We start from the raw sequence: 27,197 nt of genomic DNA on the forward strand, positions 1-27,197 counted from the left end.
AGATCTCAGCAATCACTAGCTTGTAATACTCCCCATCTCCTTCAAACTGACAGCAGTACCACAGAATTTGCTACCAATGCTTGATATCCTCTCCTCTTTATTGCATCACTGGTCTTAGATAAATTGCACTATGTCTTGGAAATTATCACATTTGTTTCCTGCAACATCTTTGCCTATGCATCTTTCCTAGTCCAGGAACTTGTATAAGTCAACATCCTAAAATGAGCAGCACAGTTTTCATGAGGATGCTCCCATTAAACTAAGTGACAACGTCCTCATTATACAAACCCAAAATGTTTCTCTCCAGAAAACAGGACAGAAGTTCATTGAAGCTGGATGCCTCTCAGGTGTCAGGTTTGAGAAGGCTGCTCCATACAGAAGCGCTCTTCTCCCTGTGGCAGGTGATGATAGCCACTGTTCCCAGAGAAGTTCCCAGTTGCAGAACTTCCTAGTCTTGTCTCTTAAGCTGCAGGCATACCCTCATACTCTGCTCCTGCAGAATGCAACAGCACACTGCCTAACGCAGCACTCCAGTTAGTCTCAGTGGGACAAGCAAGAAGCAGGAATTACAGAAATATAATTTTTCCCGTGACAGCAAGTACCAGCACTTGATTAGAAAACACTCTGCAGCTCAAGTTAAGAAATGCAGGATTATAGAAAATCACTACCAATGCACGGGGAGGGACAAATATTGAACACACAAAAATTGAGGAAACAAGCACCTGAGTTGCTCCCATGGCCTATGGGACAGAAAGACGTGGCCGATTTTCTACCAGACTTTGATGATGGATCCCTAAGTTTTAACACAGATCTGTCTCGGGCAGGTTAAACCTTTTAAGGTTTAAAAGCCTAACGAGATCCACTTTAAAACTCACCAAAAAGGACAACCGGAAAGCGCAGAATGACTCTGCTTTTGCGCCAAGTCAGAACACAAACAACTCCTTCTGTGGAGGCCACATGTGCCAAGAAGGACTAGGCTCCAGCTCCTGGCACTTGAGCAGCACTGAAGTTTTCATTCTCTGGATGGAAAGCACAACACTGCTGACCATTTGCACTGCAGACAAGTTAAGAAATCACCCCGTATAGTCAGACAAAATTAAGCAAGTGTGTCATTCATTACCAGAAAGCTTCTCCCTGATATCCAGCGACAGGATGTGTGGGAATGGCTCACAGCTGAGTCAGGGGAGGTTCAGACTAGATACACACAAACACTTTCTTCACCAAGAGGGTAGTCAAACACTGGAACTGGCTTCCTAGAGGAATGGTCAATGTCCCAAGCCTGGCAGTATTTAAGAGGAGCTTGGACAATGCCCTTAACAACATGCTTTGGCCTTTGGTCAGTCCTGAAGTGGTCAGACAGTTCGACTGAATGATCAGTACAAGGTACCTTCTAATTGGAATGTTCTGCTCCATCCATCAGACATTCACTGTTCCATTCAAGGAATGTTCTTTTATACCAAAATTGCCTTACGTGAGCAAATGGTCTTAATTGAAGTTCAGGACATTCTCTTTAATTTGCAATTTTTTTTCTGATGCAAGTCAGGCACTGAGGCTACTTCTACTAACTACTTCTAAAAATGTCCATCTCAGACCACTCAGGTGCCCTCTTGCCATCAAATTTGAGCTTATGGAAAAAACAACAGTCAACTGAGAAAAAGTAACCTTCCCATCAACAACCCTGTTCTGTCTCAAAGTAAGAGTAAAAGCAGTCAAGAGTCAAGAGCAGGAAAAACAGCTTTATTTGACATTGAAATGGACTGGACAGTTCAGAGGATGAACTGCTATGTCCAAGATAAGGGGCTGACAACATCCCACCGCCATCTCAGGAACCACCTGACCCCGCTGCCACAGTCCCCCACTTTACACACAATTCCCACTTCTCATCCAACACCCTCACTTCCTCTGGGGAAAAGCATGGAAGCTTGCACTGACTGCTGAGCTGGCCAGCAAGGGACCAGTTAACAACACGAATTTCACAAGCCCACAATTACAAAACAGATATGAGCAAGTACTCTGTTGGCAATTAGAGCTTCAGTTTTATTTTATTTATTCTAGTATAAAACAGATGTTGCAGTTATTCAAAGGTTTTCACAACCTTAATTGCTGACCTTAATTGTTGTTAATCTTTCCCATGAAGTGGAGACAGACAGACGCCACCCATACTTTGTGAAGAAGATAGTGAGCTGCAGGGTATGAATAATAAAAGACAGTATTGTCTGCCTTCTCCCTCCTGCGTGAAATACGAGGGTATTGGGATTGGCCAGCAGCATGGAAGAAAAAGAATGAACAAGTGACTCAGCTGTTTTATTTGGTTTTTTTTAAGGATGCATGTGCTACAGGGCTGACCCTTGAGATGGACATTTCTTGCCCCTCCCCAGGACGGGTGAAGCCTCCAAGTGCCAGCGAAGGAAGTGCTGGATTCAGCCTTCACGACGCCTCAAACAGCCGATACACAAAGCACCCTGTCCACCTCACTGAGTACCACTAAAGCTGTAGTATTAAGCAGCAAAGTGTTGAGTTTCACAGGGCAATATTAGGTTTCATAAACAAGTTCTCAGACTGGACAAGAAAGTAGCATTTAATTGTGTGTTAGAAACATTGCAAATGATACCTGAGAGCTTCCCAAGTCTTTTCCTTTGCTAGTGGGAAGCCTGCCTGACTTCTTACTCAGGTATGGAAATCTTATATCCTTCTTTTTGCTGCAGAACTTGACAATTTAGGTTTTCTAACCAAGAAGGACATTCCTCTGACTTTGTTCTGCCAAGTGTACTCAAAGATGTTAACTTGGTGTCCCAGTAATTTGAGACCAGGCAACGCAGAGGAGGGACACAAGTTCAGAAATTAAACCCTGGATGTACTGATGCAGGCATGCCCTATAATCTAAGGCAGGAGCCCCAGAAGTCAGGATAGCGAAGATCAATTTCCTGTTTATGGTGCCTTCAAGCAAATGCCCAGAGTGAACTTGGGGCACAAGACTTAAACCAAAGACCAGATCAGAATGGCATCAGCTACCAGCTCTGCTGCAAAATACAGGAAATCAAGTCTTTCCCCCACCTCTCACATCAAAACTCAACTGCAAGGATTCAAGGATTCAACTGCAAAACTTCAAGGATTCTGGACAGAAAGAAAAGATAAGGACTGCTTTGGTTTTAGTTCCTTAAGAGATTTTACGTTTGCTCATTAAAAAAAAGTCAAAATAGATAAGCCAACCAGGCACCATGTATACTAAATAACTGCACACACATTACATCTTAAGAGCAGCATTAAAAAATTGTTAAAAATTGCACAATGGAAATAATTCAGTCAAGATTTCTAAAAGGAAAACATCAAAATACCAAGCTGTTAATTGCTGTATATACCCTGTCACACTTAAAGGATCTGGACATAGCTCAAAAGATGTTAAGTTATGTGCTTTTAGAAATGAGTTCAAGGTAAATCCAGGGAACTTAAAAATCAGGAAGAAACTTCTTTTCCGAAAGAACTAGCTAAAACTAGATAACACAGACATGAATAATCAATAAGATGGCATGAGCAAATGTCACTACAGTTTCTGCAGAAGTTATGACACAAATGCACCCAAAGTTTATGACACTGCATGAACAAGACACAAGTGGGCATTATCCCCAGGGACTCTTAGAAGGACCTGAGCTGCTCTGGCTGGCAGGAGTGGCTTCCCCCTTAACACCCAACCAAAGGATAACAGTTAAAGGTAGGAAAACACAGAAACTTTTTTCTATACAAGAAGTCTTCAAAATTACCATAGCGGCCATTCTTTTCAAGATATCCTTAAGCTCTCGGAAATGTGACAACCAGGGAGGTGACTCAAGTTTTGCCAGCAGTATAATGTGCTCAATCAGAGCTGGAGCTTCATGCAAAGCACAAGAATCTCATGATCACAGGCAAATGGGTAGCCAAAAAGGGCAACTGATTTAATTTCCACAAACTCAAGCCAATGTGCTAGAAGAATAGCCCTGCCTGTGTGTACCACTGAAGTGCCAGAAGTCTGAAGTCTTGTTTGAAGTATCGTCTTAGAGGAAAGAGGGAGGGGAGGAAAAAAAAGCAGAAAATATCTCACAAGGAAATACAGTATTAAGAATCAACGAACTGCCACAAGCAAAGCAGATTCATGACAAGTCATTAAACCCAGGGCACACCCACTCCTTGAAAACTGTGGGCTGTTATGACATTGAAAGGGTAAAACAGAATTAGAAAGAGTACAGAGAAGAGGAATTCCTAAAGCAGAAACGAACAGTCCTGGATCATTTGGCACAGAAAAGAGACAGCTGAAGGAAAAGAAGGCAGACATCAAGTCAGTTATAGAGGACATGGAAAAAGCACCCAGAGAATAAGCATTCCCTCTCAAAAGAAAAATTCAGACAATCTGAAATTGATTGGAAACCTGCAAATCTTTCCTATGGGGTAACTGGATTTATGAATGTGTTAAAATAATAATAATCATTTAGGCAAGCACTGGGGAAAGCTCATAAGGGATGGCAATGATAGCAATAGATGTGCACACTCCAGATAACTGCAGCACAGCTCTCCAGGAAGCAGAAGGGTCTAAAAGCAGAGAAAAACTCCTTGCAGGCTTTCTGTCTAAGCAACTGCAATTCAAATCAACATTTTTCTTTTTTAATTAATATTCCTGGCTGAGAATTGTGGGTGCTAGACATTAACTTAATGGGGACAGTGATGAAGAAGAGCTGGAGGCACAGCCACATCACCGTGGTGCCAAAGCATCACCTCAGCACTGCCACGCTGCATCCTCCAGAAAACACTGCATCAATCTCACAGATTTGCACCTTTAACAATTAGGCACAGACTTAAAAACTACAGTTGCTAGGCATCCTCCATGTAACATTTACTTTTAACAGCAAGTCCTGCAGGCTGCTGCAGCATGCAGAAGGAAGAATACATGTGGCCCACAAGCTGACAAGCACACACTGAAATCCTGGCTCCCCACAACACAAAACGTGATCTACTCAGCCAAAGTGCCCGTCCCACTGCTTCCCTGGGAGTTTACCATGTCCATGATGTAATACATCTCACCAGTGAATACAAAAGCTGCAGTTTTCATAACTGGCATCTAGGAAGATCCTTCCTTTGCATTTCAGGCCAGACAAGAGCAAATTGAAATCTAAGGTTTTAAAGAACATGATTCCTACATGATTAAGTCTTCCCAAAATCACAACTGAAGGCTAACACCATACTGAAAGCTGCTAAGAGACCACAGCAGAACAAGGCCTTGAACACCTCTTATCAGCTTTTTATTTTGAAAAAAAAATTAGAGCTACTTTCAAAACAGTATGAGAGTCACAACACAATAAAGATTCTGGCTTTTTCATGTTCTCAAAATAGCATGCTAGAAAGATGTCTACAAAAATAGAAAATTTAGGTGCATTTTGCTTTCATCTTTTGAGCATCAGCTCAAGTTTATCCTACGCAGCATCTGCATTAGGCTCCATAAAGCATTCCCTTATACAGAACCCCACTCTGATCAGCAGCAAAAAGTTGTGATCAGATGCAGCCAATCACTTGAAAGCACTCCAGGATCAGAGGATTTGGATGCTGGAGCATGTTTGTTCCTTCCCCATCACCCCACACACACTGTGCACTGCAAAATGCAGATTCCTCTAACTCGCTTCACTGAAATCCAAGCAACCTAATAGAAGGTGGCAGCCAGCAGCATCACCAAAAATAAAACCATCAGAGAGAAACCAGCGAAGTGTAAACTAATGCTTTGTTTCAGGAGGTTAAATGTGCAAGTTATTTTCACTGTACTTCTCGGCACAGAAAAGCATAACAGCAGCAGCAACAAGTTTCAGGAACCATAGTCCCCTTCTCCTCCATGCCCAGGAGGCAAAGCAAGGGAAAAGCAATTGTTTCCAAACAGCCCCTCTGCTCCTTGACTGCCCAAATTCACCCTTGCTGCCCTTCTGTGTGGCAGAGTGAAGCTCACTCAGTGTGTCAGGGAGAGCATTGCTCCTCACCTCCTGCTCCCTGCCTTCTAGGAATTTCCCAAGCCAGCACTGGAGGATTAGGAGCTGTAATGCTATTAAGCACTGCAATATCAAAATGTGAACTAAAGCACATAAAGCCTGCCTTCAGAAGAGGAGCATTTTGGGGTGGTTTTTTTTATTTTTTTTTTTTATATAACCTCTGGAAAAGCATCTAACAAAAACAGAGAGGAAGCAGTGTCAAAACTGGCAGCTCTGCAAGCAAAACAGCCGAGTTTACGTGCTCATTGCAGCCTGCCTGCTACTTCAGATTACTTATTGCAGAGCAACAAGTCATTCTCTCCCTAATTGGGTCCCAGTCTAAAATAGTCCTGTTATTTTTAGTACAGTACTTAAGTATCTGAACTGTGCCCTGTGCTGCCAAAGCTGGCATGCATCCCTGGCCATACCAGAAATTCCAATGTTAAACAAGAACACACATGCCACATACCCAGGCCAACGTTTGTTCTTCTGCCTTGTCTTTGGTGGGCGACTTTAAAGACTTTAAACATTAACAGCCAGCCAAAAATGGCACAGGCTTATATGCTAATTCTGCATTTAAAGCCTCCCTCCCAGCTACTGTGCAACAAGAGAACCAAGCCGGCAAGGAAAGACTGAGGGTTGCAATACCAGTGATTAGTTAGAGACAGTCACTTTGTCTTTAGGGCACAGATAGAAGATAAGAATGGGATTATTTTATCTCCATTTTGCTTGGTTTGCATCCACACAAGTTCTGGGGCACTGAAGGAGAGGATAAATCTAAAATGCGCTCTTAACTCACCCCTCTTCTGTCCCCTTCCACACTGCACATAAACTATGGATTAAATTTAAACTAGTCAAGAAACAAAAGGCCTGTGTTAAATATGTTTACACACACCACAGAAGGAGGATTATGTAAGCTCTGTCTCACAAACAATATGCTTCTTCTGCAGAAGAAATGAGATGATCAAAGCAAGACTTGTGCATATTTCCAAGTCAGTCTTCCCACCTTCCATCACAGGGGTGACAACCGTCCTGCAGCATGCTAATTCTGGAGTGCAGGGAGCAGAATAAAATCCAATACATCCATAGGCTGCTCCAACAAAGCCTTACCTGTCACTGTGAGCTGACTGTCCCTCACCTTGTGCTTCCTCTGTAATCTCGTTTTTGTTAAATCAGGAAGAACAAGGTCCCGGGAGGAATTTACTCTGTCCTTTTACCAAGTACTTTGCAGCAAGGAAGTCAACTCTATGAAAGAGCTTTAAAGACAAAATCCTAACCTGAAAGACGGCTGCCAGCCAACAAAAATTTGTTACCACTAGACCATCTGTTCTTGAAACTGTACGTTCCTTTTCAGAAGGGTTTTATTTTGTGAACAGCATCAGCATTGTTCACTCTCTCCACTCTGTCAACATCCCCTTATCCAACACACTTCTAGATCTGGTGGTGACACAAGACTAAGCCTTTAGTTTATCATATCATTATCTAGGCATTCTGGGTTCATCAATATATATCAGTACTTTCCATTTTCAATTATTCTAACCTCAGACAGTAGCAGAAGCAATATATGTAAAACCTTTCATGGTTTCTGAGTTACAGCGGAGCTGATCAGGGGCATCAACTAAAGGTTCTCAAACTCAAGACTGACAAAGGAGCTGAGGCAAAAATTCAGCCTTTTGGCATTTGCCCTTTAACCACTTCAGTATATTGATGAAAGAACTTGCTCTGTTTTTGAAGAGAGCCTTCTGCCACTGAGTGTTCATTCTCTCTCATCTTCAGTTTTTAGTTAATCCTCAGACCCAAGATATTTAAGCGCTGCTGTTGCCCATACATGACAAAAAGCAAGCAACAGTTTGTCTGTCTGTCTTGCTAGGTAAAGAGGTCAAGCAAAGGTTGCACTCCTCTAAAAGAGCAATAGCCTGCAGACAATTATTGCAATAGCAAAGTAAGTGAAAGTGAAACAAGACACCTAAAAAACTGATTCTGTAATTCCACAGCAATAAAAATGATTAAAGGAAAGGTCAGTCAACTCACCACTTTCTCAAAAAAGCTACAAGGTAACAAAACCAAACCAAAACCAACAAAAAACAAACAAACAAACAAACAAAAAAAACACCCAAAAACACACAAAAAAACCCCCCACAAACAAACCAACCAACCAACCAACCAAAAAAACCCAAACAAGTAAACCCAAACAAATAAACCCAAACTACTGCTAATGATGATAGGGGAAAGGAGATTAAAATAAAATTACCAACTTTTTTTTTTTTTAATCATTCAAATCATTAGCAGTTATTCTTGAAAGTCCATAGCAGATTGACAAGGTAGCAAAGGCTGGAGAATGGCAAACAGTGATTTCCTACAGAACTGGGAGAGAGAAAGAGTGGAAAGAAAAACATTAAGAATGATACTTGTTGATTAATTTGCACATTTGCCATTAAACCCATCTGCTAGCATCAAGAAGAAAATCAAAAACTGAACTCAACAAAAACTGGTTGTTCGTGTATAAGCTAAGTCAAACCAACTCAACATCCTACTATGTCAGAATAATGTATTTTAGGAACACAGAAGCAATAGACACTGAATCCTGACATTAGCAAAACCACATCAAAAGATTCAAATTGCATTCTCACAAAAAGATAAGAAAGCTTTGTCTCACTGTTATCAATGCAAACAGTCATCTTATGGCAGATTTAAAAGTGACTGAGCAACTGCACTGACTTATATTTGCTTGGAACGTCAAAAAAAATTGAAATACTCGCATAATAGCCTGACATACTGAATAACCTCTGCAGAGATCTGCCCTGGTCCCACACTATTCTAACACTAATGATCAAGATAATGAAGGAAAAAATGATACTTATTAAATTTGGGGAAGCGGCTAACTTAAAGCTGTCAGCTTGCTGGAAGACTTAATTCAAAGCAAGTTTTAGAAACTGGAAAATTCTTTGTTGAGAAAGAGGCAAATGCCATAGAGGAATGTATAGAGGAACATATGTGAGAATCATGAAGCAACAGTTCTGCTCTACTTGTGGCTGATAAAGCTTCCAGCATGAAGCTGTACCCAATCTTCAGCAAATTTCAGAAAAGATCAACGGGAAAGAATCCAAGCAAAAGCAATAGGAACATCACAGAATTAGAAAAACATGACATCTGGGAGGAAAAAAGAAAAAACAGAATTAACTGGAGCTCAGCCAAAAGAAGCAAAAGTAAGGGTCATGATGAAATCTTTCAAATCTATGAAAGCCTGCTGCAAAGAAAGAGGGAATAATATCTTCTCCATGCCCACAACTTTCAGAAGAAACAGAACGGTTTAAAAAGCAAAGATTTAGGAAAACATTACTGTACTGGGTGGAGTGAGGGCATAGGGAAAAGATAAAAGAGAAGCACCAAGTTAAAATTGCTCAAGGGGAAAAATACCAGTGAGTTAACACCCAAGACTGTGAGGAATAAGCAGTTTCCCCCAACCACTGCCACCAAGCTGCCATCAGAAACACAGCTACACTCCAGCTTTTCATCGACTTGTTTACCTGCATCAAGTCTCCTCTCCAGATCTAGCACCGTGCTAGAAGAAAAATAAGCTTAACAGATGCATTGTCAACTCTCTTTCCTCAAAGCAAAATGAGAATACCAACAAGCTGCATATCAAGTCTAACATTCAGGGCTGAAAGGACTCAGTCCTAAAAAACAAGAAAACCCCCAACCAACTAAAAATCTCAGGTGTCAAAATACCTTTTCAAGAAGCTTAACACTGACACTTGGCTCTCTTGATACACGGATCCAGCTACATGCTAACACCACAAACAAACCAGAACCTGACAACAGAGAGACACATGGGCCATACCCTCAGCCCTATGAATTTTGCTCTTCAGTCTCATTCTGGAGGACAAATAGCAGAAACTATCACTTTGACTGTAATGTCACGTGCATTTTTTAATGCTCAGCCTCAATCTACAAGCTGTAGATCAAAATTTCATGGTTCCACTGCCCGTCAGGTGTTCAGAGGACACAAGGAATAGAGAAATTTCTTCTTGAAGAAGAGGGTGGAAGACACCAGCACAACAAACTGATGCAATCCTATCATTCTGAAGGTACTGCAAGGTGCAATCCTATCATTCTGAAGCTTGGCACTGCACTTATTCAGTAGCAAGCATCTCTGGAAGCTGGGCAGGGGGAGGTGGGGCAGGGGTAACCAACAAAACCTCAATCTCTTCAATTTTTTTTAGCTCATGGACTGTGAGCACCAGTGTATTTCAAACTGCATTTGCATTTGTTCTCACTATGCAAAACCTCTGGGAATATCTACAGGAAATGAACTCTGATTAGACATAACTGCAATCACTATCATATTCAGACAATTTTCTCTCTTCAGCCCCTCTCCCCACACACCAGTTTGACCTCCACCATTTGCATCAATGGAAGTAGCTGGGGATAGGCATTTCACAAATCTCACAAATCCAGGGTACAAGAATTACTTCAGCCTTTAACTGTGCAACTGGAAGATATTTAAGCATGCCACAGAGGCTTAAGGGAAGCTTTGAAATTGCATTTGCTTTATATTGTGCATGTCAAAAAGACAGTCATTTGTCAGCTTTTCTTGAGTATCCCTGAGTAAGATGCTGATGCAAAGATAAATATTCATAAGGCTAGCTCATGCAGCTTTCCTCAAATCTGACTAGATCCAACTCCCTCTTGTTTAAAGAACTAGGAATTATATGCAAATATCACAGCAAAGGAAGGAGATGTAGATGTTAAGATGCAGGAGTTAAGATCAGGTTTCTGTGCATGGGAGGGACCCACAGTGGATTTACAGGATTAGTGGCAGTGCCCATCCCTCTCTATCAGGAATGACTCTTTGCTCTCCACTTTGCAGATTTACAGCTGCAGATACTGGGATCTTGGACAATGAGGCTGACAGTCCCCAAAGGCAAAGCACTCATCACTCCTAAATACTAACAGGGCTGGAAAATAGAAGAAGGAAAACTAAAATGGTTTTTAAAAATAAAATCCATAGGTGTAGACACTTGAAGTTAAGAAAGGTAAGCACACATTGCCATTTCATGGAGTTCAACTGTGCCACTGCTTGCATTCAGCAGAAACATTTTTGCTCAGTGCCTCACCATGTGGTTATCCCTGGAATCCCTGACTGTCCAAATGGCATGGGACATGGCACATAAACATCCACTCCAAAGTAACACCTGGGGTTTAGATCAGGACCAAAGCCAGGCCAAGTTTCAGACACAGCTCAGCTACCTGTATCACAAGCGGGATGTTTACTATGCACTGTGGTATAAATACTCCTCCTCTCCCCATTTTTTCATAACACTTCCTCCACCTTTGGAGAAACCATCATCTCTGAGAGAATTTAACTGCCATGAGCTGGGACGTGGGAGCAAACACAGAGTGATAAAACCATCACACAGGCAAAACATCCACCAAAAACTGCAGGCTCTTCTCATACAGATGCCTCACAGCAGCTCCAAGAAAAGTGTTAGCATTACTCCAAAGAGATAATCGTATCAGTAATGATTTTCAGAGCCATGATTTAGCCATGCTGTGAGTTAGGACATTCCCCCACCCATCACATCATCTTCACCAAAGAAGGGTGGGAGTGCAGCCTACTTTGCCTTTTCTCTCCATCACACTAGAAAGCCACACGTGGCAATGGAAGTCAATTTGCTTCCTTCTCATCTCACACTGCTGAGAAATGGGTGCACTACAAGGAGGGAAAAGAACTCCAAAAGATCAAGGGGATGAAAAAGTTGAGCTGTATCAATATTGCCCTTCTTTGTGTTTTCTCTTCTAGGTTCTCAGCATGGCCCCTTTAAAGCAGCTTCCCCTCTCCCTCCCCAATGCTACAAAACACACATATGAGCAGAGAGGTCACTTAGAAACTGCTAATCAAATGCTCAAAAGCAGACTGAAATAGCTTCTGATATTTCTTTTTCAGTATGTATCACAATTAACAAACATCCAATCATTTTTAGTTGGCCTTCATTTATATTCTTAAATAAATTTTAGATCTTTTGCCTGTATTCAGTTTTTGCTCCCTAATAATGGGATGGCTCAATTCTTTCTTACAGGATGCAAAAGAACAGGACACTCTGTGGTGTATCCCAGTGGAAGAGGATATGAAAATTCAAAGCTTTATAGGTCAGGTCAGTTTTAGGATACAGCTACTTTAGATTGCTCTGCTTTGCTTTATACAAATCCTGTTAGTTCTTCATTCACCAGGCAAACCTTTAGGAAGATTACTGCCATGCTACAAAATCATCTCCATTGATAAAATAAAACACTTGTAATCCAGGCTGCACTTAAAGCCACAAGGTTGTAAATAGAGTCTTCTTATAAAAGTGGCAGAAATTCATTAAAATTCATTTAAGCTACCTAGAATATTTGGTTAATTTTAAACTGCTAATGGATTTCAGAGACAGCATCTCAGGTGAAAATCACTTTTAATAAATCCTTTCAGTCCCTAGATTTTCTAGGGACCTCATTTGACATGGCTAAGGTGTCAGGTATCCTGAGTCACCCCATTACAGCACCACTTTTAAACCTGAAGCTCCCTCCTCCAAGCCTCTCAGCTCAACACACAGCCACAGCCCTAAAAAGCGCCCACACTACCCAAGCCCCATTCAGAACCTCAACACAAATCAGCCCTGCACACACCCCATTGCTGAAAGGCTTCATCCTAGGGTCCCAGGGATAACAAAGAAGTGCTGGAAGCAGCATGCACTGAACTGCAGAGGAGATTCACCTCCCTCAGACACCATAAAAGGGCTACATAATGTAGTAATAGATCCAGGGTACATGTATATTCCACTTTGCAAACCTGCAGGTTTTCAAGACACTAAGTCAGGATTTAAAGAGTTCTTGAGCTCCTCACACACTTCCTTGCTTGGTTTTACAGAGTCACAAGTGCAGAATTAGAGGATATTGGCAACAAGAGGTGACTAAGACCAAGTACTGCATGAAAGCATCATTACCCACACAATGCAACAATTTATGGCTCCAACACAGGCTTAGGAAAAAAATTCACTCTGACCACACCACTTGGTCTGTAGTCAAACATTGACTTTAGACAAGCCACAGTTGCACACAGGAAGAAAGTTTCAGTCCCCACACACTTTAGAAAAATAAACAAAACAATTAATTTTTAAAAGTACTTGTCCCACGAATGCTTCTCTGGCTGGATGAATCTTCTCTGAACCACTGCCCAGGTCAGTACAGATATGACATGGCTGAAGGCAAGCATACAAGTTGGCCAGATATCCCAAAAAGAGGAAGAAACTTGCTATTTGTACACAACCACACTAGTGTGCCCATGAAATTACTGCTCATTCATTACTTCCCTCACCTCAAGAGCCCCAAAACCTGACACAGCTATGCCAAGCAACTGAAGCATCATAAGAAGCATCTGCTATAAAACCTGAACTTCAGTCAGCAGCTGAAGAGTGCTCAAAGTAAAACACAGGGTACGAGGAGAACATTTAATACACATGTTGTCACTCTCAAAGGACTCTGCAAAAGACAGAAACTGTTTCTAGACGGAGGCAAGTTCCTGCAACAAAGGCTGAGAAAAGATCTCTTCTTCCATCCATCCAAGAGTCCACACACAATGGAACTGGTATCCAGCCAGGACTGAGCTAAAACTCAACCTCAAACTCAAAACTCAACCATTTTTGTGCTAAAATTATGGAAAAAACTATTCAGAAATGTTTCTGAAGAGAAACCCCAATCACTGCTGCGCAATCCTGAACCCAAGAACCTGAACTCCAAGTCTTCCCAAACTCTGTTTGTTAAAATGAAGAAAATCCATGACATGTCACCTTGCTCCAAAAATCATTCCACATTTACCACAGCCAAGAATAATAAGTGAAATTACAGAAGAACTCATTCTGGTTTTCAGTCTGCAGAGTTGTTGTTTGGTTGGGATTTTCCCAGGCTAAAGCAGACTAGCTTTAGCATGGCTGGGAAACTGCAGCTCTAAGGCAGCTCCTCAAGAATCCCAGGTGTTCAAGGGCAGGGTCTGTCCCACAGCCACCAAGGCCATTCCCCAGCAGACACCAGAGCAGTCACCTCAAATGCCTTTATTTGACTTTGGCTACAGAAACCCTTCCTGATCAGAGCAGAACGGCTGAACCAGCTCACAGGCAGTTCTGGGATTCTGAGACTGGGAACAGATGAGACATTCCAGGAAAAAAAAACATTTCAGCTGGTAACTGGTCTGAAACAAGTATGTTTTACCACTACGTTTCAGAGCAAGTCAACCAAATCTCTGGTGTTTGAACAGCTATCATGCTTACTGTTTTTCATAATATGAAGAATGACTGATTTATTACCAGTTACTTCCTCAGTTGCTCTGTTTCACAATGATCATATAATAAGATACAGCTACACATACCTTACATAATCTCCTGAAACTGTCAAGGTGCTATTTTTATCTTCTTTAAATGTACAAGAGCAAGAGTAACATTTTTGTTATGGCTGAGTTGCTCAATAAAAACCCCACCTAGCCCTGACACATTTCATATTCATTTTAAGAAAACAACCCAGCACCACAGGTCCATTTTATCAGAAAAAGAAGTAAAATTAAAAAGACATGAATAAACACAACATCTATTTGATCCACATTCCAGGGCAGCAAAGACATCAAACACAAGGTTAACCCTCACATATTGCAGAAAACTCCCTTCAACAGGTAAACCTTGTAAATACTGACAGCCTCGGGAGACCCTCTACAAAGCCAGGTTTAGTCTTTAGCTTGGTTGTTTGTGTAGGTCTGTAAGATTTGTTGAAATTCGCAAAGAAAAAAATCAGTTGACGGGTTGCCAAGCTGGCCCAGCAGTTTGGTGCCACTGAAAAGATCTATTGGGATAGATGGGATCTATTCTTCTCTCTTTTCTCTTCCTTTCCCGGGAAGAGCACCTCACCTCAGCTGTCCCACCACATGCTTCCAAGAACTGATCCCATCCTTTAACCCAGAAGAAAACCAATCCCAGAAAAAACAAGCACACAGGATAGCTTTCCTACCCAGTTAGAGAGTCAGCTGTGCACACACGCAGTGAGCCACCAAGCTGGCCCACGGGAAGACACCCAAACACTCCAACAAAACATTGTCAGCTTTTGGTAGCAGTCAACTCTTAGCATAGCCCACGTCCTTTGAGAAATGAAAATGGGCCTCTCTTCCCAGGGAAAGGTTTTCTCACCTCTTCAAATCGTAGAGCTTTCACACACACGAAAAATTAGTATTTAAATACTCAAAGAGATAAGAGTGACCTGCCTCTCTGACAGCTTCACATGTGCTATCTTCCTGAAACTCTACCAAGCACTGTGAAATTTACCTGAAAGGCAACTTCACATCACCTACAGATATGTCACCTTAGCTCATGTGAACTTTAAATGAGACCCCTGGGGAATAAATCTTGCTAAAGAAGAGCTGGACTGTTGGACACAAAGGACCCAAGAAGCTCTCAGAGATGAATACAAGCAAAACAAAGTCAGGCTGTTACAGCACAGGAATCTTTCACTGAATTTTTCAAAATCATCCATTTTCCAAACACCTGTGAGAACTTCTGCTCCTGGGAAGAGAAGTGGAATTATTTCCAAGTAAATGAAGATCAATTACACATTTACCAAAATTACCTAAGGCTGAGACTAGCAAGATATATTGCAATGCCATTCTCCTACTGAAGGCTGTATCAATACTGTTTTTCAAAGCACACTGGGGAAGAAAATTATCCAACAATTCAACCAGGCATTAAAAGTGTTACCACACACCTAAACTGCATCAGCTGCTACAGCCTGAATGCTCCTCTGACTTCCTATGTGTTAAGAGTGTAATCCACCTTTGCTAGCAAGGAACTCCACAGAGATTTTTCCTGACCTTTATTAGCATCAGCTGTAGAACAAAAAAATGCATGCCAAATGTGAAATGAGTCTGAGTACACATGAGAGATGTCAGCAACTTGAACAGCATTTGCTCTCCACTCTTACAGCTCATCTCATACTCTTGCTGCTCAAGTCCCTTGAAGCCTTTTGGAAAATAAACACAATGCCTCTTCAAAAACTTTTGAACTGCTAAATGTGATGACTACCTGTGATGTTATAATACCCTACCAGCAAAGTATATCAAAATAATCAGTTCATGAAAGTCACACATGAACTGTGACATTCCAGTCTACTCATTTCTAGAGCATCATAAAGGGCTATTTCAATTTCTTTCCCCTCCACAGGGCTGTCCTGGTTTCAGCTGGGGTAGAACTATTTTCTTTCTAGAAGCTGGTACAGAGCTGTGTTTCAAATTCAGGATGACAATAATACTGATAACACACCAGTGTTGTAGTTATTGCTGAGTAGTGCTCACACCAAGTCAACAGCTCTTCAGTTTCTCACCCCACCAGTGAGAAGACCTGGGGTGAACAACAGGCTGGGAAGGGATACAGCCAGGACAGCTGACCCCAACTGGCCAAAGGAATATTCCATACTTCATGGCATCATGCTGAACAAAACATCTGGGGAGAGGCAGTGGCCTGCTGCTGGGAGACTGAGTGGGCATCAACCAGCAGGTGGTGAGCAACTACACAAATCATCCATCACTTGTTTGTATACACTTCTTTAGTTGTTACTATTTTACCTTCTTTTCAGTTCTCCTACACTGTCTTTACTTCAACCCAGGAGTTTTGCCTTCTTTCCAATTCTCTTCTTCATCCCACTGATGTGGGGGTAAAATGAGTGAACAACTGTGTGGTGCTTAGCTGCCTGACAGGTTAAACCACAAAGACCTTCATTGTATTAATTTAAAAACTAAAGCTAGGTGCCCAACAGCCATGGAGGGGGGAAAAGCAAAAGAAAAAACAAACCAACCAACCAACAGAACGGGAAAAAAAACCTCCACCACCAAACCCACTCGCTTTTGGACTGAACTTTTTGACTTCAGTTCAGAATTCCTGGAATGACAAACATAATACAACAAATGACAGAACAAAACAAAAGAAAACGTTACAGCTGGTGAGCTTTTTCATAAACCATTAAAAATGCATGTATTGTGCATCTAGATGGCGGCAAATCTACCTCTAGCATAAGATGCAGAGGCAAGAAGTACTTTGTCCTCACCATCACACTGCACAGATAAGCTTCTCTTGGAAATTGTTTAGTACATCTCTTGCTGTGACCATGTACAGTAACTGGAACATCAGTTAGAGATGGACAGGATAAACAAAAGCAACCTGACCCACCAAGAAAGCATCTGCCAGCACTTAAGCCATTGTTCTGCACAACATCAAGGCCTGAGTTCTGACATAATCCCCTGACATCTCGGGTGATGTCAGCACGAGCAGCTATTAGAATGAAGAATGATCCCCCACAAGACATTAATTCAGAAATAATCGATGGTCTCACAATACATATTTCTCCCTTAACATTCTTCTAAATGGACTTTAATACATTTGAGCCAGAAGGGAAAGCAGGCCTTTTAAGAAAGCTTGTGATATTTTTGTCTTGTGCCAAAGCCTTCTGAATTTTTAGCTTTTCCAACTCCCTGAAGTTTAATTCCACACTTGTGCTTTGATATAATAAAAGCTCCTCGTTCCTTTCCAAGGATGCTCAGAGCTTTAACAGTACACTAAGCAAGACCAACCTACAGATTTTACTTTCCCCCAGTCCTTCTCACCCCCTCTCTCAATTCCCATTTAAGGAGAGAGAACGTTCTCCTATCTGAATCCGTACCTAGTAGTTTGGCAGACATGAACATCACGGAAAAGAAGGAAAGAAGAAAGCAGGGAGGGAAAAAAAAAATCACCTCCCCATTTTTATTTCAGCCTTGAAAACTTCTGCTCCAATCCTTTCTAATATACAACTACCTTGTCCTACCATCCTCCAATGAAGTCAGTATCTGGGAAAATTTTTCAAGTAGTTTTTTCTCTAGTAAAGGATTCAAATCCTTGCTGCCAGTTAGTTTTGACATCTACAAATATATGAAGCATGCACAGATACAAAGCCCATTTGCAACTCCCTCACCAAAAATATGCTTAAGTGTTAAATCAGAATCACAGAACCACATATAGTTCACCAACAGCAATATCAGTAGTGAAAGAGATACGGATGACATTTAATGGATTCCCTTCCTCACAGTTTCAAAGTTTAAATTAATACCTGAAGAAGAGCTAGAAACAAAGTTAAGCAAAGTATAAAAATAACTTCTAAAAGCTTAGTCTATGCTTCAAATCAACAACATGAGTTTGGACAGAGCTGCCGCCACTAGATCAAGTCATCAAAAGGGAGAATTTAGATGCTGGGCACTGAAAGAAGTCTCTAAGTGTTCATCAAGTGCTAATCTCCACCATGAAAAGACTCTAGAGACTGACAGATTCTCCCTGCTTATTGATTTTCTCACCAGGGATGCATAATGGAAGAATGATGCTGGTCTCGTGGAGTATTATCCACCCTTACTTAGCTGCCTTCAGCAACCACAGGCTCAGCTTGGATGCAGACACTCAGTTTCTCAGATTTCTCTGCTGACACAAATTCTGCAGCAAGCGCGTGAAGGGAGTGGATGGACCACGCTCTGATGTTTACTGTGTGAACAAATGCAGAAATCCCCACTGCTGCTCAGCAGGAGAGCTCCTTCCCACTGGGCTATAGGTGTATTCCAACAGGATGGTATGGTATTTCCTCTATGGTTTGTCTGCCAGGAAAGTAATTTCCTATTTTTGTCCTGTTATGAGCTAGTAGAAGCTGGCATTGATGGAGGCTGGGAAGAATGAGAGGTTGGTTTGCTAGTGGTTTAACCAAACATGTGTTTACAATTACCCCATTCATCCCTGTCTATGCAAAACAGTCTTTTTTGGAACGTCCCCATGGCCCTTGGATTTGGCCTCCAAAAACGCCGAAACAGACTTGCTGAGAAATACATTGAATATTACAGCTAGAGCAACAAAACTGTCCAATGGTTAATATTGCAACCATTAACACAATTGTTGGGCATTAAGACCAACATAGCTGCTCAACTTGCTGCTGTTGGCCTAAGGATGACAGCTCAACAGCAGGAGGGTAAGATAATGGGAAAAGCTCCTGCAGTCTTCCCCTGAAGTCCAACAAAAGGATACAACAGAAACAGGGCACTGTGTTTCTTTCTCAGATATTCTACAGCATCTGCCCACAAGAAGAGAATGCAGAGATGGCCATGGTGTTCCCAGGAAACTTGTCTAGGGCACTCATCGCCTCTGCATCCAAGGACCATGACTATCAACCATTGTCCCCAAGCTATTTTCAGAAATACACAGCATAATATAATCAAGACTTTCAACTCCCCTCACCCTCCCCCCAGTTCTCACTTTAGGAAAGAATAAACAGACTCTGTTCCATCATCATGTGGTAAAGGGGGAATTTATCACTGCTGATCCTTTCTCCAAGAAGAGTTCAAACCATTCCAGCAAATGTCTTATCCCATTGCACCTGAAACAGCAAAACCTCAAAGACAGCAGTCTTGAAAGCTGCAGAATTCCAAGAGACATATTTCACCTCTCTCAGTATCAACGAGGCAGACTTTCATGCCATGTGCCTAGATTATTCCAGATCTAATTTGGCAATCTACAAGCTTGATATAACCTGTAATTTCAGTTCATATCATATATCAGAGAACTACTCATTTTCCTCTAACATTTTACTCACTCCAAAGTTATCATTTGAGACCCAGGGATGTAATGACTTACCAAAGGGTTTCTGAAAGGATTCAGGAAGAAAGTCCCTCCCACTAATTTACAGGAGCAGTTACATGTTGTATTATCCATGATATGGGAGAAGGTGTCCTACTCTGCTAAAAAGATCATCCACTTTGAAACAACTGATCTTCATGACAGCTTTTACTGTAACCATTCAGGAGGGGTAATCTGCATTTCCCATGGGTTAACTAATTGGGATGCAATTAGCAGGTTTCATTAAAAGCTCACTTGACTTGTAAATGAGCATTAGTGCTGGGCTTTGAAGAACCCATCCTTATTCATCCTGAGTATATTTCTGTTCAATCCACACCTGAGTCTCTGGTCAGTGCCACTACAGGTTGTTTGCCTGTAAAAACCCAAGCAGCATCCATAAAGTGGCTGCCACCTTCTAAGGGAAAGTGACTCACCCAGTGCTCATAATCTCCTATTTTTGTGAGTGACTCCTCACCACTAACAGAATTCCCTGGTCTTTCCTCTACAGAGACCAGGAAAGACAGAACTGTCACAAGGGCACTACTCTAAAGCAGAGGATGAACTTGCAATGCCCTCAGTCCTAAAAGCCATGTCCATATGCTCTGTACGAGCTCATCCATCTGTGACTTATGGAAGACCCTAGGAAGGCAAAGAGGGAAGGAAATTTTCAGTCAATGGATGCACATTACTGTGAATGTGAAGAACTCTTTATTAAAAAGTTTTAGGATACCTTGGCACCGATATTCAGTGCTCCTATGGACATTTGAAGTCCAAAAGCTGCTAGAAACCATGACCCCCATTTTCAGATGAATGGACCTGTATGAAAACATAGTGTCTGTCTCTCTACACACATACCTGCTGACAAGATGGTATCCAGGGGAATAAAGCATATATAAGAGAGGGAAATGTCAAATATATCCAACCAAAAGGTCTAAAGCCAGGGTATTCTAGTTGTTTCATCACTGAAGATGTTAAGAGACTGTCTGCAGACAGGATGCCTCACCCTGATGATCAGTTTTCTTTAATAATGCTCTCATAGTGGAATCTGGCTCTCTAGGATAGTGCCCTCCACATTCCCAATGTGACAGAGGAGCCCTATTGAGCTAAAGGGAGAACTGCTATCCAGTTCAACAGATGGCATGAGAATGGGAAAGACCTGGCACAGGACTAGCTCAGAAGTGCACAGTTCAACATCTATAAAGAAAGAGAAGTCAGTGAGGTAGCATCTGTTTACTTCATAATATTATGTTTCAAAACAGCCACTGGTCTGGGAGGAAAAGTAATGGGAATCAAGACTATTTTGCCACATCCAAGTTTAGATTGCAACATGCTCTCCTGACCAGCAGGCAGTGTAAAGATAGCAAACCTGTAAATAAAGCTCAATGCTAATAAAGGGATTCCTTGGCAACCTCTTTCCTTTTAATTCCTAAAAAGGATTGTGGGGTTTCAACTTTTTTGGTAAAGGATCTCCATTCCTAGATTTCCCTGGGTGAAGAGTTGCAACTGGTATATTTTGGACATCGCCAGGAGCAGGTCCAGTTTCCAAGAAAAACAATCCTAACTTCTTAGCCTGCTTTCCTACAGAAGGAGGCTTATGCAACCACACTGTAGCCAAGCCAGTTGGCAAGCTGCATGCAAGCCTGAGAGAGGCAGAGGTCTCAGGAGTTATCTTCCTTGTTTATGAAAACACAGGGCCAGGTGGGCACACTTAAGAAACACTGCACTGTGAACTGGCAACAATACTCTCATAGCTGAGATAAATCCAAAGAAAAGCAGGCTTCCATAGTCTTAGCTTGGATAGAAATGTTAGCACAAAGTGAAGAGAAGCCTTTTCCCTGACCCCATTAATAAAGTCCACTCTGAGATTTAGAATAAAAAGGCCAGCAGAAAACAGTAAGGGGCTTCACCACAATGTTTGCTGCAACCAGTGAAATTTTTAATTGAGCAAATACTTAAATGCATCCTAAAAATGCATACCATTGGACATCAAAAGGCACCCCTCCACCTATTCCCCACCTCACATTTCAGTGGTCTGAAGAAGCACCTGAGTGCATTTCACACACAAACATATAGACACACTTCCTAAGACAGAGCTGAGCTGGTCTAGGCAGAAGTTACACCTAGAAATCTGGCCTCATTTAGCACCATCACCTCCACAACCACGTGCAGAGCAGCACAGCAAAAGGGAGCAACAGTAGGGTCCCACCCAGAGTGACACCAGCCCAGAGCCCCTCAGTTTGCCTGCTGCCACTGCTACCTGTGCCCAGGGAAGATGATGGTGCCTCGAACTCCAGGGGGACATCTGCTCATTTGGGGCCGTCAGAAAACAAATTCCCAGCACAACACTCTGGTGCTGCTGGCAGAAGCAGTGCATGACCCAGCTATGCCTCTCCTCTGCCAGCTGGGAACTCCCTGCCTTGGAAGGATACCTTTGCCAGAAAGATCCAGACGCTTTTCGCCCATTTACATCCCAAGCACAGATGAGAACATGACCAAAGGTTTCTAAAAAGCCTTCGCAACGATTCTTGCTAGAGTCATTTAAGCACTCACAAGACAGAGGGCTGCAAACACTCGTTTTATTCACAGAGTGCACACCATACTCTTCAGCAGAACTGAGATGCAGAAATCCATCTTGCATTTAGGCAGAGCTTTTGGACTACACATTAAAAAACACAGGAACACACTTCTGAAATCCAGGTGGGGCTGTATGCGAGGATAAAAGCCAACTCACACAGTGCTAAGAGAAGGGATAGTTTGATTAACAAAACCAAGGAAAACCATGCAAGTACCACAAGATCTTTAATATGCGGCCAGGGCAAACAAGACCTACTTTAAGAACAAATAATGTCCAAGTGAAGAAAATAAATCAGACCAGAACATGGTATAACGAGCACCAGAGGCAAGCATCAGGATCAGCTGCTCTGCTGGTTTACTGTTTGCAGGAAAGCTACCAAACAGTGCTCTTCAGGCTCTGCTGTTTGCTCTACACTGCGCTGAATTTTAAGGAGTCCGGTGTTAGAGAAAGAAAACCCAAGCAGTTCTGATATTAACATATACCTGTACAAAGGTAGCCAGAGGAATACAGCTCTGGAACAGCTCTCCTTCTTATGCTTCTCTGAGAGGTTAAGCCCTGGAAGAAGACTAACAGCATGGGAAGAGCATCCTGCTTAGCTCCTGCACCCTGCCTCAGCCCCAAAAGCATCATGAAGCACAACCAGAGCTCTCATGTAAAGTTTCACGCATATTTCCCCTTTTCCAAGCAGGTTTTCTAGTCTCCATGTGTTTGTGGTGGTTTTTTTTTAACCTGTCCTCATAACTCACTCCTTTTAATCCTAGGATTAGCCTTGTTGCCCTTCTCTGTACCCTTTCTAGAGCTGTAAGTACAATTACTAGCCTCAGAACTCAGGAATAGATGGAGCTGGAGCGTTAATGGATCCTTGCTACACATCCCACAACATCTCCATTAAAACATGTAAGGAGCTTTAAGAGACAAAACAATTTCAGCTGCCCCTTCGAAGCCTAACTGAAGGTGGCAGATGCCCACATCCCTTGCATCCTGCCCCTTCCTGCTCTGCCCCAACCCCAAAGTCATTCTGCCTTGGTGAAGAGAAAAGCAAAGCACATTCTTTGGGTCTGTTTTAGAAAACCTGATCAATGCTGCTTTGACATACCAGCAACACATGTTCCCATTTCAACAAATGGGAGCATTTCAGGCAGACCACCACTTCAGATGGAGTGGGGCTCCTGGCTGCTGAATCAGCACTTTCCGTCCTGCTGGCAATACAGAGTTATGCGACGCTTCAAAGGAAAGCGGGGAAAAGGGGGAAAGGGATGGGAGGGGGCGCTGGCACTCGAGCAACAGAAGCGGGCAAGAGGATTGTGCAGGAGTTCATCTGCCAAACCAATTCACTGCAAACTGTTCTTATAAAGATGCCACAGTTTCAGCCCGGCTTGCAGCACCAGGGTTATACAATGAGAGCCATGCGTGCCCGCCTCTCCCCGGCGGGGAGCCGGGCCAGGGGAAGCTCCGCACCGCCCCCCGGGAAGGGTCTCCGCGGCCAGCGAGGGGCTGCGGGCACGGCCGGGGCTCGGCAGGGCCGCTCTCCGGCGGGCACACGGCCGCACACCGGCAGGAAGGTGGCAGCACCCCGGGGCGGCATTTCTGCCAAGCGCCCATCCGCCGAGCCCTCCCGCAAAGCCCGAAGGCAGCGGGGGGAATACCGGGCAGTTTGGCGGCAGCAGCACCGCCAGCAGTTGGCGGGGCAGCTCTGCGCTCTCCTCCAGCGCGGGGCGACGGGAAGCCCGGCTCCGGCACCGCCGGGGCGAGGCGAGCAAACAAAACGCGGCAAGGAAGCCCCGAGTCGGGAAAAGCGCCGACCCCCCGAGCCCCGCGGCCGCCGGCCGAGCCCCGTCCGACCCCGGGGGCTCCGCGCCGGCCGGGGGGCGCTCTGGGCAGGGGGGTGGGGGCTCGCCGGCGGCCCCAGGAAAAGGAAGTTTGCTCTCCTCCTCCTCCTCCCACCGGCCTCCGTTACCGAGAAGCCGGCGAGCCCTCACCCACCCCGGCCCGGCCTCACCCCGCTGCGGCTCCCCGGGGGCAGCAGCCGCCGCCCCCCTGCGCGCCCCGCGCCGCCCCCCGGCCCCTTACCTGCAGGGCGGGCAGGCGGCCGGCACCGTCCCCGCCGGGCGCCGCGCACCCGCCAAGTTTGGGGCGGGCGCGGGGGGTCGGGGAAGGAAGGGTCGTGGGCGGCGGCGGCGGGGACGGGAGCGCGGGCGGGGAGGGGGATCCTCCGGGCGGCGCGGTGCAGTGGGGCGCGGGCGGGGGAGAGCGAGCTCTCGGAGCCACGCGCCTCAAAACCAACAGTAACAAAAGAAAAAATTAAAACTGAAAAAAAAAAAATTAAAAACACACAATTAAAAAAAAAAAAAAAAGCGATGAAGGGAAAAAAAAAAAAAAAAAGCGAAACACACCCAACGCGAATAGGGACGTTCGCGCCTCCGCAAGGCGTCCCCGGGCTGCGGGAGGAGTCTGCGGAGAAAACTTCTGCCTGCCTGTCCGCGCTGCTGCCGCCGCCGGCTCCGGTGCTAACGGCGCCCGCCGCCGCCGCCGCGTTCTCCCCTCGCGCCCAGCTGACTCCCGGCGGGCCCCGCCCCGCTCCCGCCCCGCTCCCGCCCCCGCCGCACGCAGCCGCAGCCCCGGCCCGCCGAGGGCAGGGGGCGGCGGGGAGCTCCGGCGGCCGCGGGCCGAGTGGCGGTGGCTATGGTGGCGCCCCTGCCCGCCCTCCCCCGTCCCGGGGCCGGCACTCGGGGGGCTGCGGCGGGTCTCCTGCCCTCTAACAAAAGCTCTCCCGCAGGTAGCACCGGCGCGTGCTTTCCTTGGGAAGGGCTGGTTTGTCTTGAAAACCAACAGAGCATCTGCACACGCGAGGCATTTGTGTTCGGACTTTTTCTTTAACCTCGTCGGTCCTATCCTGTTCTCACATTTTTCCCCGCAAAACTGCGCAGGGCAAGTACTCCAGCTCTCTTTCCTGCGCTCCGGACAGCACGGAGCGGGCTCCCGCCGTGTGCCGCTGGCACGGTGGGCTCTTTAGAGCTCCTCCGTACTGCGAAGCGCCCTGCTCTCCCGGCATCCTCAGGCTGCCACTAGCGCTACTGGAGACTGCTGCTGCGAACTTGTGTGCGCTGGGACCTTCGCTCTTTCACCACGGTAGCTCCCAGCCATCCGATTTGCAAGTAGTTTGCAAACAACTCGGACTGTGGAAAAGTTATTTTAAGGGAAGCAAATCTGCACGCTTCCCTAAGAGCTACTGGTTTAAAACGTATTGACTTCCAACAAGAGCCGTCACACTCTGTGAGGAGAGGAATATTTACTTCACTAGACGCAAAAACACCTCTCATAAGAAAGTGGTCAGCCCTATAAAAGGCAATTGAGCCCCAGGAGAAGTGGGAGAAATCTCTGGGCTTTTCTTCCTAGACAGATGCATGTACACTAATGGGAGTACTGCGGCTGAGCGCCCGACCTGAATATATTTTGAAATGTAACGTCATATCTTCTTTGCTCTTGCTCTTTCTTCCTCCGTGGCTCTTCTTTACTGTATTTAAAGGCATGCTTTTCTTATCAGCCCGCCCTCCGGTCCCCGTGTTTCCAGCCGTGCTCTGGTCTCGCTCTGTTCTCACCACTCACTCTCCCTGTTCAAGTCCTCAAATAATCTCTCCAGTTTCCTTCAGCGTGTCACCTCAGCCTCTTGGACACACGTGCCACTCTGCTGCCTGCTCGCTGCTCACCCTGCTCATGCCGCCAGCATGAGCCGGCCTCTCTCGGCACCGCGCTCCCCTCGGCCATCTCCGCTTGATGCAGGGCTGAGCGCTGCTCTTCAGTCTGTCAGCACCACTGCTGCCTGTCCTGTGCTGTGCTGTGCTGTCCTGTGCTGTCCTGTGCTGACCCAGTCCATCGGGACCTTGTTCTGTGCGCTGTCACTTCCCAGCCCCGTTCAGCCCCGTCTTCCCACCACCGGGCTGGTTTGTCCTGCCTTCGTGTGAACCAGTATTCACCTCGATCTTGCGTTTTGTGGGTCCAGCCTCAGAGTGCTGGTGCCTCACCAAAGGAGAAGCAGTTTCCTGTCCAGGCTTTCACTATTTAGTGAAAAGGTGAATGTGGTATCACATTCTGCCTGAGATTACTCAGTGGCAAGAAGGCACCTACTCACAGTAGGCTGGCATCACAGTCCCACATGCTTACGTAACAAACTTTCTGCACACGTAGATCCAGCCCAGATTGGAAGGGAACTCCAAAGATCACCTGGTGCAACTTTTTATGGGAAAGGGATGAGATTGTCACCCTGTCCAATCGCATCTTGAAAGCCTCCAGTTGTGGAGACTCCACCCCACCCCTGGGGATGATTTTCCTGTGGGTGATTGTTCTAGCTGTAAAAATTTTATTTTTTTTTTCAGTGAATCAAAATCAAGGTGAAACCTCTCCTCATGCAACTTGTACCTGCTGCCACTTGTCTGCTCCCTGTGCCTCCCAGTGAAGAGAAAATCTCCATGTGTTTTGCAGCCGTGCATGTACCTGTATGATTTGAGCAGGGTTTGTGCAATAGGTGTCCAGTTGTTGCTGCTTTCGCAGAACCTGCTGCTGTGGGCATGGCCAAGGACTTCAGCACATGCCTCTTCCACACGCTGTTTAGTGCTATTTGCCCCTGGCACATTCCCTAGCTGCACAGTGCAATGGTTATACTTTGTCATCTGTAGTATTTCCACCCTGGAATATCAATTTACAGCTCTGCGTTACAGCGTGTCCTCAAAAAGCGAGAAGTGAAAGGAGAGAAGTTATATAACTGGTCTGGTGCTGCAGAGCCAGCCAACCACCAGCAGGATTGCATTGCAGGGATTCCCACCTTCTAAAACATCCCCTTCTTCCCCAAAAGTCCTGCTATCTCAGCCTCTGAGGCAATTTGCACGCTCCATCTTGAAACAAGACCGCCTTAATGACCGTGATGCTCTGCATCTGACACTGAGGGAAGCTGGAGGG

At 44.6% G+C, this 27,197-nt stretch overlaps 1 protein-coding gene across 1 annotated transcript in view; it reads right to left on the bottom strand.

Annotated features, from left to right (window-relative positions):
* Positions 1 to 24,359, bottom strand: part of GRB10 (growth factor receptor bound protein 10) — a 144,542-nt gene extending 120,183 nt beyond the window's left edge. The window contains exon 1 of the mRNA XM_058034783.1: positions 24,315 to 24,359. The gene's annotated coding sequence lies outside the window, so the exon portion shown is untranslated. The remainder of the gene's footprint in view (positions 1 to 24,314) is intronic.
* Between the last annotated feature and the right edge of the window lie 2,838 nt (positions 24,360 to 27,197).

The sequence above is a fragment of the Melospiza georgiana genome, chromosome 1 (assembly GCF_028018845.1).
Source record: "Melospiza georgiana isolate bMelGeo1 chromosome 1, bMelGeo1.pri, whole genome shotgun sequence".
NCBI classification, from domain to species: domain Eukaryota; kingdom Metazoa; phylum Chordata; class Aves; order Passeriformes; family Passerellidae; genus Melospiza; species Melospiza georgiana.